At 45.3% G+C, this 14,569-nt stretch overlaps 1 long non-coding RNA gene across 1 annotated transcript in view; it reads right to left on the bottom strand.

Moving 5' to 3' along the window:
- The window catches only part of LOC123593575, a 77,775-nt gene extending 68,740 nt beyond the window's left edge, over nucleotides 1-9,035 (bottom strand). The window contains exon 1 of the long non-coding RNA XR_006710388.1: nucleotides 8,921-9,035. This is a non-coding gene — a long non-coding RNA (uncharacterized LOC123593575). The remainder of the gene's footprint in view (nucleotides 1-8,920) is intronic.
- Between the last annotated feature and the right edge of the window lie 5,534 nt (nucleotides 9,036-14,569).

Here is a 14,569-nt window from a genome sequence, read left to right as displayed (position 1 = left end):
ATGTGCTCTCTCTCTCTGTCTCTCTCTCTCTCTCTCTCTCTCTTGTCCACCAAAATGGTAACAGTAGTACTATGTGTGCTTTGGGTTTATGGAAGAGAGTTTTCTTTGTGTTTGCATGAATTTCTGAAATTTCTCCAAGGGACCTGTGTTAGTTACGTAATATTTTTCAGGTTGTAGAAAAAAGCTCTAGAAACACACAAACTTGCAGCAATACAATGGGAAGGTATTTGGACTTCAGGTAGTTCTGTCTCAGCTCTCCTCCTCTCCCTCCTCCCCCTCCTCCTCCTCTTCTCCCTCCTCCTCTCCTACCTCCTCCCCCTATTACCCCTCCCCCTACACACATGTGTACACACACAGAGACACACACAACCCTTCCATCTCATTCCGCACAGGAAACTGCTTTGAGTCTCTCTTCTCATCTGTAACAGGACAGGAAAGGAGACAGTCTCCAAAACTGTCTCCAAAAGGAGACATTTCCATTTGTGAATAATGGCTGTATACATCATTCTAATTTACCAGGTGAATTCTTTTATATCCCGTTTGGCACTTTTTCTGTTATTTCAATTGGTATACTGTAACTGGACTCTAAAATCTCAAACCTGTCCTAAAAGCACAGGGGGAGAAGAGTTTTCTTCAGCTTCCCCTTCTTTGGTCCCCGCCGGCAGATGCTGATGTGACAGTCCGCTGACGACTGTCATAGAGATCTAACAAACGCTTCTCCATCCCTGGGGAATTTCAGTCCCTCGGAGAAATACCTCTCTTCACCCTCTGCACTATCTAGACCCTAACCGGCGGGGGGTGGGGGGGGGTAGGTGAAGGGGGACAAGAAGTGTGTGTCAGAGCATGAGCGTAATCTGTGTATGCTTACAGGGGCCCCTGACAAGGGGCTTTGACCTTGTGGGGTGGGAGTAGGGTAGCCAACATACCAAAACCAAAACCAAACTGTGGCATTCAGTTACATTTGAGTTTCAGATGAGCAGGAATTACGTGTTGGTATAAGTCTGTCTATACGAGACATATATTGCAGATATTACCAATTTGAACGGCAAAGACTTATACTAAAACACGTGTTCGTTTGTACCTGAAATTCAAACATCCTTTGCTAAATCTGGCAGTCCTAGTTAGCACAGATGTCTAATGTTATTTGTTCCTCTACACTGCCCAGCCTCAGGCACCCAGAGAATATATGACCTGAACCAGACTTTGGCCAAAGAAAGACCTCAAACTCCTGACTGCTTTGAAGCATCTGAAAGAAATCAGGAGGGGAAACATTTTATGGGAGGATATTCCTCATTTCCTTGTGTTCATGACAGTCTGGAAGAGGAATTAGAGTTTGTTTCTAAATTCAGAGCAAAAGTAGTGGGGTTTTTTTCCCCTTGTTTTTATTTTCTTTCATCTAAGTACCATATATACATATATATTAAAAAGAAGAAACCAAGCAAAATCTATGACCAGTCACAGACAGTAGTATGTCGGAGGCCAAGTGAGAGGTCTCCTTAGTACCTAAAAAAAAAAAAAAAACAAACAAAAAGGAAAAAAAAAAAAAAGAACAAGGTCGGCTCTTCAACTCTAAGATTGGAATTAATGAAATTGACTCATAATACCCTTGAAACTCCCCAGAATGGCCATATGACTAGGAAAATTTGCCAAATTAGCTCATGCAGGAAAGGAAGGTAGGAAAAGAAAGGGGGTAAATTAACCACTGAGCATTCGAAAACTGGCTTGAAAAGGGAGGTTGGGGCCAGGCTGGCTTCTACGGCCTGAGGGTGGGGGTGGGGGCTGGGGAGGTCCAGCTGAGGGGAGGGAAAACAAGAGAATGGGGAGAGAGAGCGCAGATTCAGAGATGACTCGGTTCGAAGATAATCCGTATGTTGTTGATCATGTTCAGCAGAGTGAGAACTCCGGCTCCTTGAAACGCCCAGTCTGCCCGGTGCACAAACACTGATGAGACCTCACGGGAGAAAATGATAAAGAAGGTGTCCTTCATTTGTGTGCCCCAGATAAACCCACTGAGGCTTCCTGTAAATGAAGGAACGTCAGTAACGAGGCCTAACTGTTGTTCCTTCCTCTGACACTGTGCCTTTGGACAGGATTCGTGTAGCAACCATTTAACTGCTCATGTCCTCCCGGCACTAATGAGGTCGGTCTATTTTAGCCTTTATTGACACGGAGGAAATGGCAGGCAGGCAGGTGTCCAGAGCACTAATCTATGAAAGGACACTTTCCTCCGTGTTTGCAGCGGGTGGGATGCTTCGGCTGATAAAACTCTATTCTTTGGTTATGTTTCCTAAACAGAGCCCAGATGGATTCTCAAATGGCCCAAGCAGACCCACTCAGACACGTCTTATTTGTATTTTCCCTCTGACCATTCCAGTCTGAAGCCATGCAATCAAGGTCAAGTTATTCTATTTACCGTTTGCCAAAGGCTTATGTAGCACGGGTTACGTGCCAGGCAATGTTTTAAAACAATGAAAAGTCAAAACTACAACGAGGTATCACCTCACACCTGTCAGAATGGCTAAAATTAGCAACTCGGGAAACAACAGGTGTTGGCAAGGATGCAGAGAAAGGGGCAGCGTCTTCCACTGCTGGTGGGAATGCAGACTGGTGCAGCCGTTCTGGAAAACAGCGAGGAGGTTCCTCAAAAAGTTAAAAGTAGGACTATTCTACGATCCAGCAATTGCACTACTAGGTATTTACCCCAAGGACCCCAAAATACACATTTGAAGCGATACATGCACCCTGACATTTATAGCAGCACTATTGACAATAGCCCAATTATAGAAAAAGCCAAAGGTCCATTGATTGAGATGGGAGAAGATGTAGAGTGTGTGTGTATACACACACACACACACACACACACACACACACACACACACACGATGGAATATTATTCAGCCATGAAAAAGAATGAAATCTTGTCATTTGCAACAATGTGGATGGAGCTCGAGAGTATTATGCTAAGCAAAAGAAGCCAGTCGGAGAAAGACAAATACCATTTGATTTCACTCACACGTAGAATTTAAGAAATGAAACAGGCAAAAGGAAGAACGAGAGAGACAAACCAAGAAACATACCTTTAACCATAGAGAACAAAATGATGATCACCAGAGGGCAGGTGGGTGGGGGATGGGTAACACAGGCGACAGGGATTAAGGGCGTCTGACTTTGGCTCAGGTCATGATCTCACGGTTCATGGGTTAGAGCCCCGCTTCGGGCTTTCTGCTGACAGCTCAGAGCCTGGAATCTGCTTCACATTCTGTGTCTCCCTCGCTCTCTGCCCCTCCCCCACTTGCGGTCTGTCTCTGTCTCTCAAAAATGAATAAACGTTAAAAAAAAATTTTTTTTAAGTGTTGAATCACTAAATTCTACTCCTGAAACTAATATTATCCTGTAAGTTAACTGGAATTTAAATAAAAACTTGAAACACCAAAAACACAACAACAACAAAAAGCAACAAACTCATTCGAATCTCCTGTTAGCTGTACGAGGTAGGGACCACGGTCAACCTCACTTTACAGATGGGGAAACTGAGGCATAGAGTGGTTAAGAAACCTGCCCACATAAGTGACAGAGTCAATACTCTTGACCGCTTTGTTATATGCTCTCATCTTTGCTACGTGCCGATAGGACATGCTGGTCTTGTGAGTACGGTTGCTAACGCTCCTGATTCCTGGGGGAATAAATTTTCCTGGGTGGGAGAGGTAGAGACGGAGTGCCAAGTGAAGGCTTGTTGCCAAGTGGGCTGGGCAAGACGATCAGTTGAAATCAGTTACCTCACGGAATCTAGTTCTGGTCTTCCCAGGATGAAATTGGGGGGCTGCCATTTCCAAGGGGGTTATGGAACCTCAGACAGGAGCACCCACACCAGCGGCCGTCTCATTTCCTGAAATTTGGCATCTACGGATATGGAATGTTCACGGGTGCTTTGGGTATCACCAAAGCCAGGGGGAAATTCCTCTTCTAACGTGACGAAAATGTCTCTACTATTATTATTCTGATGTGTGGTAAGTGGGGTGACTGTATATATCTCATCACTCAAGTTGCCAAGACTTTTAAGAGTAAAAGGGACATTATTAATCATCATGCAAGGACAAATGGGCATTAAACCAGGACTCAACCAGGCAAACAGAAGGTATGGTCATTGCAATGGTAAATGAACACGGAACGAGCAGCTTCAAGCTGTGCCAGAGGCTTTGTTCTGCATAAGCCTGACTCGGATATCAGGCATCACCTTTGCTGTTCTTTGCTGCCCACCTTTGCTGGGCTCGAGTTGGTAAGTCGGCCAGGTTTTACAAGTGCGGTCGGAGCTCGTGGTGGTATTGATAACAGGGCCCCTGCAGACTTGCTTTTGTGTGTCACTGACGCATCTCTTAATAGAATACCCGAGACCCCACAACGTTAGGCCAAGTTCGTGCATGAACTCAGGGTACCATGGACTTGCTAATTTTCAACAGACAACCAACTGCCATTTGAACTTCAGAATGGATTTCTCTCTGAGCCCCCTTGATCTGCTCTAGCTCAGGGGAGGGGGACAGAATGTCAAGGAGACCTGAGACCTTGTCAACTGAACGGCAGCTGAGGGAGATGGGAACACGCAGCTTGGAGAAGAGAAACAGAGGGCCCCGGGGGGTGGCCTCACGGACCTGATTTGCTGCTGTGTGCAAGAAGGAACAGGCTTATTCTGTGTTGCCCACAGTGTAGTACAAAATGGAAACGCTGGGCCACAGGATTTCAGCTCGATTTAAGTGATTTCTCGTTTCTGTTGTTTTTTAAATGTTTTTGAGAGACACGTTTTAATGATAAAAATAGCACACGCTCTTCTAAAAAAACATTCAGACCATGACAAAACACGTAAGGTGGAAAGTAAAAGCCTTCCTCTTTCCTCCTGTCCCCCCTTCCCTCGCCCACACGCACTCCTCAGAATGCCTTATCCCCCCACATCCCCACCTCTGCACACGCAAACGTGCTCTCTGCACGTATACATAGGCATACTACATGTAGACGTATCGTTCTATTTTGCCTATTTTTGTTTTATTAAAAAATACGGGGCGCCTGGGTGGCTCAGTCAGTTAAGCCTCCGACTTCAGCTCAGGTCACGATCTCACGGTTCGTGGGTTCGAACCCCTCACCGGGCTCTGTGCTGTCAGCTCAGAGCCTGGAGCCTGTGTCGGATTCTGTGTGTGTGTCTGTCTCTGCCCCTCCCCTGCTTGCTCACGTGTGCTCTCTCTCTCTCAAAAATAAGTAAACATGAAAAAAATTTTTTTTAAATATAGTCATAAAATGAGCATGTCTCAGGAGGCGAGGAAGAAGCACCCCGATCCGTAATTTTATGTTACTTCTGAAAGATGTTAACCAGAGAAGCCTCGCTGAAGGATCTGCAACAGATAGTCCTGTAAGACTTAACTTACGGACCGTAAGTCAACGTGAGTTAACCTGTTCTGACGTTTTTTTTCCTTAGAAATGTTTTACCAGGGGCCTCGAAAAATCGAAGTAGACATTTCGCTCTGGTACTTGTTCTTATGAGAAAGGATGTTCGAGTGACTTCAGCTGCTTGAAAACGGAGGGGCCGGCTGGGGGGGTTCTTAGCCACTGCCTACGATCCGGCCAAGGTTGGCCGACCACGTGGCAGGGACCCCGAAGGGGAGATCAAATCCACAGCTGGGCAGGAGAGAGAGTTAAGGTGCCTTCCAAGATCCCTTTCAGCGCTCTGATTCCCGGACTTCCCCGCCAGCTCACCCGGGCAGTGAGAAAGAGCCAGAAAGAGCCTCCGGGAACAGGAGTGTCCGCGGGGTCCCCACCTCCCCCTGCAGGAACAGCCGGGTGCGGGTGCCCCCGCCCCAGCCTGGTTCCCGGGGCGCCCACGGGCCCAGGAACGCCTGCCAGCAGCCCAGCTCGCTGCTCTTTGGACCTCAGCAGCTTTCATCCGAGGTGCCTCCACTGAAAAGAAAACAAATTCCTCTCTAAACCCGGCAGGTTCTAAATGGACAGCAAATACTGTACATTCTTAAGAGCCTGGCGAAGCAGGAAATTACTCCTTCACCTGTTTCCCATTTTGACATTTCATCAAGATGGAATTTAGTGGCTATAAAAGATAATACTGTTGTATTTGACTTTAAACGAGAGCCACCGGTTATATTTCTGTGCTCAGAATCTCTTCTATTTGTGGATGGGTTGGGCAGAGGTAGGTCTTTTCCTTTTATCTGCAGTAAAAATAATAACAAGCCCCAGAGACATTGCAAAACGAGTACATGGAACATTATACTCTTATTCACCATCATCAGGTAGTAATATTTTAGCATTCTTGCTTTATCTCTCCATATACATACGTACATACTCGTGTTATTGTCAGGACCTGCCAGCGGCTGAGTGTTTGTGCCCTGCCCCTCCATTCCTATGTCAAAATGCTGACCTCCAACGGGATGTTATGAGGAGGTGAGGCCTTTGGGAAGTATTACGCGACGAAGACAGAGGGCTCCTGAGGAGTAGTCCCTTTATGAAAGAGACCCCCACGGTGCTCCCCAGCCCTTCCCCGTGTCCGGGTATAAGGAGAGGTCGCAGACCCTCACCCAGTCACGCTGCACAATGATCTTGGATTTCCACCCTCCAGAACTATGAGAAATAAATTTCTGTTGTGTACCTTCCACTCTGTCTGTGCTATTTTGTTACAATAGCCTGCAAAGACAAGGACAGGAAATGTTTGGGGTAAACTGCAGACACCCTGACCCTTCCCGAATGGGAAAACATACGGGCAAGTGGCTCCTAAGAACAAGGGCACGGTATCGTGATCGAAGTTAGGACATTTAACGTTGATAGAACGCTATTGATGAACACGATCGTTTTCAATTTTTCCCAGTCTCTCCGATGTTTTCCTTTACAACATGCTTTCCTAATCTAGGATTCCATGTGGATACTTCACTATCATGTTTCTTTGGTCTCTGTTATTCCAGAGAAGTTCCTCGACCTTTGTCTCTTATCATACGATATTCTTGAAGAGGACAGGCCTGTGGTTTTCTGGCATGCCCTTTGAGGTGGGTTTGTGTGGCCTGTCCCTTGAATGAGTTTAAATTCTGCACATGATACGTCCTTCTCAGGACATCATGTTCGGAAGTACCTGCTGTCAGTCTGTCCATGCTTAACTGTCAGTCATGGGGTCAAAGTGAGTTCTCTACTTTATTTTGTTTAAACATTTTTTTTTAATTTTTTTTTCAACGTTTATTTATTTTTGGGACAGAGAGAGACAGAGCATGAACGGGGGAGGGGCAGAGAGAGAGGGAGACACAGAATCGGAAACAGGCTCCAGGCTCTGAGCCATCAGCCCAGAGCCCGACGCGGGGCTCGAACTCACGGACCGCGAGATCGTGACCTGGCTGAAGTCGGACGCTCAACCGACTGCGCCACCCAGGCGCCCCAAATGTTTAAACATTTTTTAATGTTTATTTATTTTTGAAGGAGAGACAGAGACAGAGCACGAGCAGGGGAAGAGCAGAGAGAGAGGGAGACGCAGAATCCGAAGCAGGCTCCAGGCTCCGAGCGGTCAGCACAGAGTCTGACGTGGGGCTCGAACTCACAAACTGTGAGATCACGACCTGAGCTGAAGTTGGACGCTTAACCAACTGAGCCACCCAGGCGCCCCGTGAGTTCTCTACTTTAGAGGAATCTTTCCCTCTTTATAATTGATAAATAATCAATGAACAGACATTTGGTGGTGCTACCACATTTCTTCACTCTTAGGGTAACTTTTTTCCCTTTGCCATAATAAATCTGTAGAGAGATACTTTTAGACCGTGTAGATAATTGGTTTACAAACAAACTGGCTTTAGCATCTCTTGATGGCCCTTTCCTGAATCAATTACAGTATTGCTATGGCAGGGAGATGCTACTGAAAAAAGGAAGATTGTCACGTTGAGGTTTTCTCTGTGCGCTTCTCCACTATTCCTTCCCTAAGACCAAAAGAGATACTTAAGGCAAATCATTTGGGCCGGTGGGACTTAAAGTCCCTGACAGCACCTCCTCCCCACCATTCCACAGAATGATCTATGTCTGGAGGACGGGGCGGCCATACACAGTGGAAAGGGCCTCGGGTCGAGAGTCAGATGAGCAGACGACCTGGCGTTCCCGACCTGGAGATCCCACGTGTTCTACGTGAACATGTCCTAACCTGAACTCCTCCGAGGGGGTCACCCCCTCCAACCTGGGCCTCCTCCAGAGTTCTAATGTCATTAAATACCGCCACCATCTACCCAGTTGTCCCAGCCAAAAATCCGAGCAGCATTCTCTACCCCTGATTCTTCCTTACTGTCCACATCTAGTTGACAGCCAAGGTTCACATGACGACACCTTGCAAACATCGCCAGGAATTCAGCCTCTTGTCTCCTGTTGTACCACCTGGGCCAGGCTACAATCATCCCACACCTGCTTTTCTGCCATTTCCTCCTGACTGTCCACGGGCCTTCAAGATCTTGTGACCTACAATCTGTTCTTCTCCCTTTAGCCAGAGTGACCTTTCTGCCATAGAAATTGGATCATGCCCCTTCTTCTTCCCCCTTAAACCTTTGGGTAGCTCCCCACTGCAGTAAGGATCACTTGGTTAAAGTGATATGTCTTAACTCCCCGCCATGGCATATGAGGCCCCCCCAGCCTGGAATTGGCCCAGTTCATCAGGGGGATTTGTCATCGTGGTGCCACCTCTTACTAGCCTTGACTCTGGCCAGACAGATCACGACAGGCACAAGGTGACATATATATGGAATGTGTTCTTGAAAAAACATATACAACTCATCAGTGTCCACCCACAAGGCAATCTTCCCTTAGAAAACCATGGAAACAGCGCTGACTTGACCATTTCTAGGATTCTGACTGTAGAAAGTGGCCCCTACCCTGTGGATCCTCCTTTTCAGTTGAAAAGAGAAGTACTCACCAGGAGACGGCTTCTGAAAGATTGCTCATCGGGGCAGGTAAAGCCATTGAAAGAGATGGGCCACCAGAGGGCGTGCCATGACCCCGCAAAAGGCTTGGGGAGAGATGGGTTCCACATTTACCTTAGAAGAAAAGATATTGGAAACATATCAGATATATTTATTTATGCTTTCTGACTACCACATGCATCTCAAATCCCAGGGCAGTCACGTTCTTTTATTTTTATGCGGTATCCATGGTTTCAGGACAAACAAGCTAAGAAAAACCTTTCCCACCACTGAATGGAAAAGGAAATATGAAAGCTCAGGTCTTTTTTTTTTTTTTTTTTTTTTTTTCCTCCCTCTAGAAAGTCAGGCTGCATTTTAAATAGTCTCCCCTTAGGCAAGAACTCTTGATTCATTGAGGAAATTTCTAAAGCTTTGTATGGCACATTACTCATAAATATTTGAAAATTCTCAAGACTATTGAGGATCAGGCAAAATGATAATCAAATATGATGAATAGCTCTCACTGAGCATTTGCTACGTTCCAAATGCTGTACCAAGAGTCTGATGTGTTGTACGTAAATATATTTAACTCACATGATACGCTTTGAGGTCAGGAATTGTTGTTCCTATTTTCCAACGAGAAAAGCAGAGCTCTGAGCACTTCAGCGATTTGACAAGACCACAGACTTAGGATTTGAATTCGGGACTGTGAGATGCCAAAGTCGGCACTCCTACTCACTGCGCTAGGTTGTCTTGAAGACCTCTCATCTTTCTTTCCGAAGCCCACCATCTCTAGGACTTTCCTCCTTTCCTCCCTTGCGCTCATGAGAACGCACAGAGCAAAGAGGAGACTCCAACAGCCATCTACCAAACATTCCATTCCAACTGCCCTGTCCTTCTCTTGACTTTACCTTCTATTCCCCATCAAAAGGGGGGCTATCCTATGTCTCATTCCTTCAGAAGCAATGCTTCTTGCTACAGCACTTTTTAGGGACTGGTAATCGGGCAGTCAACAAATACTGACTGATATATCTCCGGGCTAGACCCGTATGATTCCTGCATACATGAGGTCCAATAAGTTCTTGTTGGATGAATGAATGAATGAATGAATGAATGGATGAATACTAGTACACAGTGACAATAGAGGAAGTTTCAGGCAGAGGACAAAACATGAGTTCTGGAATAAGAAAGATTTGGGTTCCAGCCTACCATTTAAGTGAAACTTAGTACTAGTCACCAAATTAAAAAAAAAATTTTTTTTAATGTTTATTTATTTTTGACAGAGAGAGAGACAGAGCATTAGTGGGGGAGGGGAAGAGAGAGAGGGACACACAGAATCCGAAGCAGGCTCCAGGGTCCGAGCTGTCAGCACAGAGCCCGACGTGGGGCTCGAACTCATGGACCACGAGATCATGACCTGAACCAAAGTCGGACGCTTCACCGACTGAGCCACCCAGGCGCCCCACCAAAAATTTCTGACTATGGTAATCTCAGGCTCTCGACAGGTTCTATCTTTCACTGCTTAATACTTCCAGAGTCCTGAGAGGCATCAGTCTTTGGGATTTGGGAATAAGAAATCAGAATTCCCAAGAATTCTGAAATCATAAATTATTCTCTATTTTTCGTGACACTATTTACTTGTTTAAATAATAATGTGCAACCATAATAACCACTGGATCAATTTTTTTTTAATAGAATCATGCTGCTGGAAGTTTTCACTAAAAAATTATATAATAAATGCATGGTTTATTATTATGAATTGATTTCTTGTGATAAGATTGGGTATTTCAACAACAAGCGAAAACGGTCTTTTCCTTATACAGAAATTTGACAATAGAACATATTAAAAGAAGGGAAAAATACACACGATAAATGTCAAATGAAAATTGCTATAAAAATTGAATACAACGCAACATATAATTCTGTAAAGTATGACTATTAAAAGGAAAATTTAGAAGACACAGGCATTAATTGCCTGACCAATTTCCTTTTTGGCCTTCACATTTGTTTAACTGTTAGGAGTGCATCCAAAAGTACTTTTGAGTCAAGTTCTAGAGTACCTACTTCTTCATGTAAGTTTATTTCCTTTTTTAATGATGAAAATTAAAAATATTTATTTTTCGGGGCGCCTGGGTGGCGCAGTCGGTTAAGCGTCCGACTTCAGCCAGGTCACGATCTCGCGGTCCGTGAGTTCGAGCCCCGCGTCGGGCTCTGGGCTGATGGCTCAGAGCCTGGAGCCTGTTTCCGATTCTGTGTCTCCCTCTCTCTCTGCCCCTCCCCCATTCATGCTCTGTCTCTCTCTGTCCCAAAAATAAATAAACGTTGAAAAAAAAAATTTATTTTTCTTATCTTCTTGCCCTGGTTTTGATTTTGCTGTTGAAATAGATACTGCTTTACTAACGCAGATTTTTGTTCAGTTTCTGATTTCCTGTCAGAGTTTTCCACAACATTCACATCATCTGCTCTTTGCGTTTCTTCCATTTAAGTGTTTACGAAGACCTGTGCCTGGAGGGAATATTCAAACACTGGAAACCACCAGTGCATGCTGCTGGGTTGTGTTCCAACAACATAACATTCAGATCTCCTACCAAAATTAACAGCACTAAGTAGAATCATGTGTTGAAATTACCAATTTCAGGTTATATTTTGTTTCCAAAACTGATTTCTTAGAACATAACTCATAGGACTCATGTGAAGTATATTATGCATACAAACTTACTGCTATTTATTTTATGTGTAAGAATGTCTCACGTAGCAGACAGAGCCATGAAGATTCACTTATACCACAGCAGTAGCAGCTAGAAAGACTGACTCACGAGATGCTCTTGGCTTCTGGGGTGCTCCTGGCCTTGGTTCCTGGAAAAGTTACCCTTAACCTCTGATTCCACACATTAGCGTTTCTTGGTCTTGCTTTCACCTTGCCACGAGTGAGTCCTTTGGACCAGTAACATCTCTAGGTTGATTCTTATATTTTAATTCTTACAGGAGAATCACAGCTTTTTCCTGTTTTCCCAATTTCTTGGCTAAATGTTACTGGGACTTTGGAATTGGGGCGGGGGTGGGGGGTGGGGTGGGGGGAAGCATTTCGGAAAACATTGCCAGGAAAGAATTCTCTTCTGGAAATACTCTCACAGCCTTTGAACATACAGTATAGCATGTGACAGGCTTTGGCCAATGAAACGTGTTACTTCCAGGCACAAACTGTAAGAACCATTATGAGATTTGCCACATTCCCTTCCTGCTGCTGCATCAATTAGGGAAGCACGTGTGTAGTCAGAGCTTCCGGAAATGGGGTCCGTGAGTGCCTGTGACAGGCAGAGCTCACCGACAATCATGGAGGATGCGTGACAGGAGAAACTTTTTTTGAGATTCTGCAGTCCTCATTATAGTATACCCTGTAATGACAGGCCCCATGTGTTGGGCAATACACTTACTTTCTCTGAGTCTCAGTTACCCTATGTGAGAGGAGAAAAAGTAATTTCTATCTCAGGTTTGTTTATTTTTGGTGAGGACTAAGCAAGGCGAGAGTATGTAAAGCTTCTAACACAGTGTCTAATGTATGACAAATGCTCAATATATTCTTCCCCTTCGGAGGGATCAAGAGAACATCCCTGGAAATAGATCAAAATTGGAAATCAGAGTAGCATGAGACTTTCCAAACGTGAACATGGGAAGCCACATGTCAAAGGAGCAATGCCTTCGGCATTCTGAAGGAAAAGTCTATACCCAGCCAAACTAGCAACCAAGTATGAAGATAGAATACAGTCATTTTCACAAAACTTTTACATCTTCTGTATCCCTTCTCTGAAAGTACTCTACCAAAATGACTGCGTTAGGAAACAGGGGACCCCAACTCAAGATAGAAGGACTTCGTGAGAAGGGCAGCCCCAGTTTGATGTCCGGGCAGAGCCAAGGGAGCCTCTGGCTGGCCTGGAGCAGGAAGATAGGGCTCCAGGGGAACCTAGCCAGGAACAATATTTAACTGGAAGGAAACCTGATGTATGTGGAAAATAGGGCTGGTGGGAAAGTACATTCTGTTGGCAAGTTTAAGAATTAACAACAGTAGCTGGATAACAAAGGAAATTTAAGGGCGCCTGGGTGGCTCAGTCAGTTAAGCGTCGGACTTCAGCTCAGGTTATGACCTCGTGGTTTGGGAGTTTGAGCCTCACAATGGGCTCTGTGCTGACAGCTCAGAATTTGGAGCCTGCTTCAGATTCTGTGTCTCCCTCTCTTTCTGCCCCTCCCCTGTTCATGTTCTGTCCCTCTCTCCCCCAAATAAGTAAACATTAAAAAAAAAAAATTAAAAAACCCAAAAACCAAAAACAAAGGAAATTTTAAAATATAAGGTAATTATTAACTCCAAGAACAAGAAAATTTTGCAAACGGCAAGGAAATAAAATCATAGTATATTATTTGACTCCACAGGAAGAATATTAACATGCCTGTAAGAATTTTTTTTTTTTTTTTTTTTTTTTTTTTTTTTTTTTGCCGTTCTCCATTTAATCAGAAATTTTAAACTAACTGCCACATAGAGGTGGGCCGGGGGTGAGGGGGGATTAGCCAAGGGCTAAATCTTCACCTTGCAAAGTAGGAGATCAGATCATGCCTTAGCTTGATGACTCAAGAAATTCGGTGGTAGATTATTTAAACACGTGGAGGCACAAGCCAGGGGAAGCAGGTGACAGGTTAGGAGGTGGCTCTTCCTGAGGAGTGAAATCCGTAAACACATCAAAATACTTTAGGTTGAAAAGGGGGCAAGTACAAGGCTCTGACACATTGGCCACATTTTGTCACGGAGTATTTTGTAACAGCTTGGCGAGCTGTGGGTGGGGGGGGGACCCAATTTTAGTTTATGCAATGCAGGTAAGTAAACATGACCTTGAGAGTTCTCATCTTCCCATGCTCCACATCTCCCTCCCACACCCCGCCAATCCCCAATTGGGACAGTTTCAAGAGCTGTTGAACCAGAATTCGGTGTCCAGAGAAGCAACCAAGAATACTCTCCCCACTGGAGAGAGATTCCTGTGCGTCTACTGCAGGACTGAGAGGTTTTATGTGGAATGAATGAAGCACTTGGGTGGTCCAGAAATTTCACCGCAGAGAACTTATTATCCACCTCACCCCAAGCTCCCGTGCACCGTTCCCCGAGCTGGGCTAACCCCTCACATGGGGCACAGCCAAGAAATCAACGTTTCTGAAGGAAAGAAATCCAAGTTATAGCTTCTCCCAGAGAGAGGATTCACTCCACTATCTAGCCCTAGCTGCTTTCTGTTTCTTCCTTCTCTGGTTTTATCCCTCCCACCGCCCACATAATCCTTCCAGACGGACTTGCCCTTAAACCTACGTTCTCCTTTCCGCACGATTTGTTTTTCCCCACAGCCAGAGCTCACTTCCCCAGCCTCAGGTGGTCCGGCTGTGAGCAGGTGAAGGTAGCTGGGTATAATTTTCAAAGAACCATTTCCTTTTCGGCAAGAGCAAGCCCCTGGGACCTTCGTCCATTAAAACCTCGATTCAGAAAAGTGAATCTGACAGCCCCCGAGTCCCGGCCCCAGAGCACTTGATTAATCTCTGTGCTCAGGGCCCAAGGTGAGGAGGCGGGAGGGGGTTCCTTGCAGCTGGAAGAGGTGAACGGCAGGCAATTGCTACCCTTCCGGTGTCCTCAC

Source organism: Leopardus geoffroyi, chromosome D4 (assembly GCF_018350155.1).
Source record: "Leopardus geoffroyi isolate Oge1 chromosome D4, O.geoffroyi_Oge1_pat1.0, whole genome shotgun sequence".
NCBI lineage: Eukaryota > Metazoa > Chordata > Mammalia > Carnivora > Felidae > Leopardus > Leopardus geoffroyi.
This window is presented reverse-complemented; position numbering and strand designations above follow the sequence as displayed.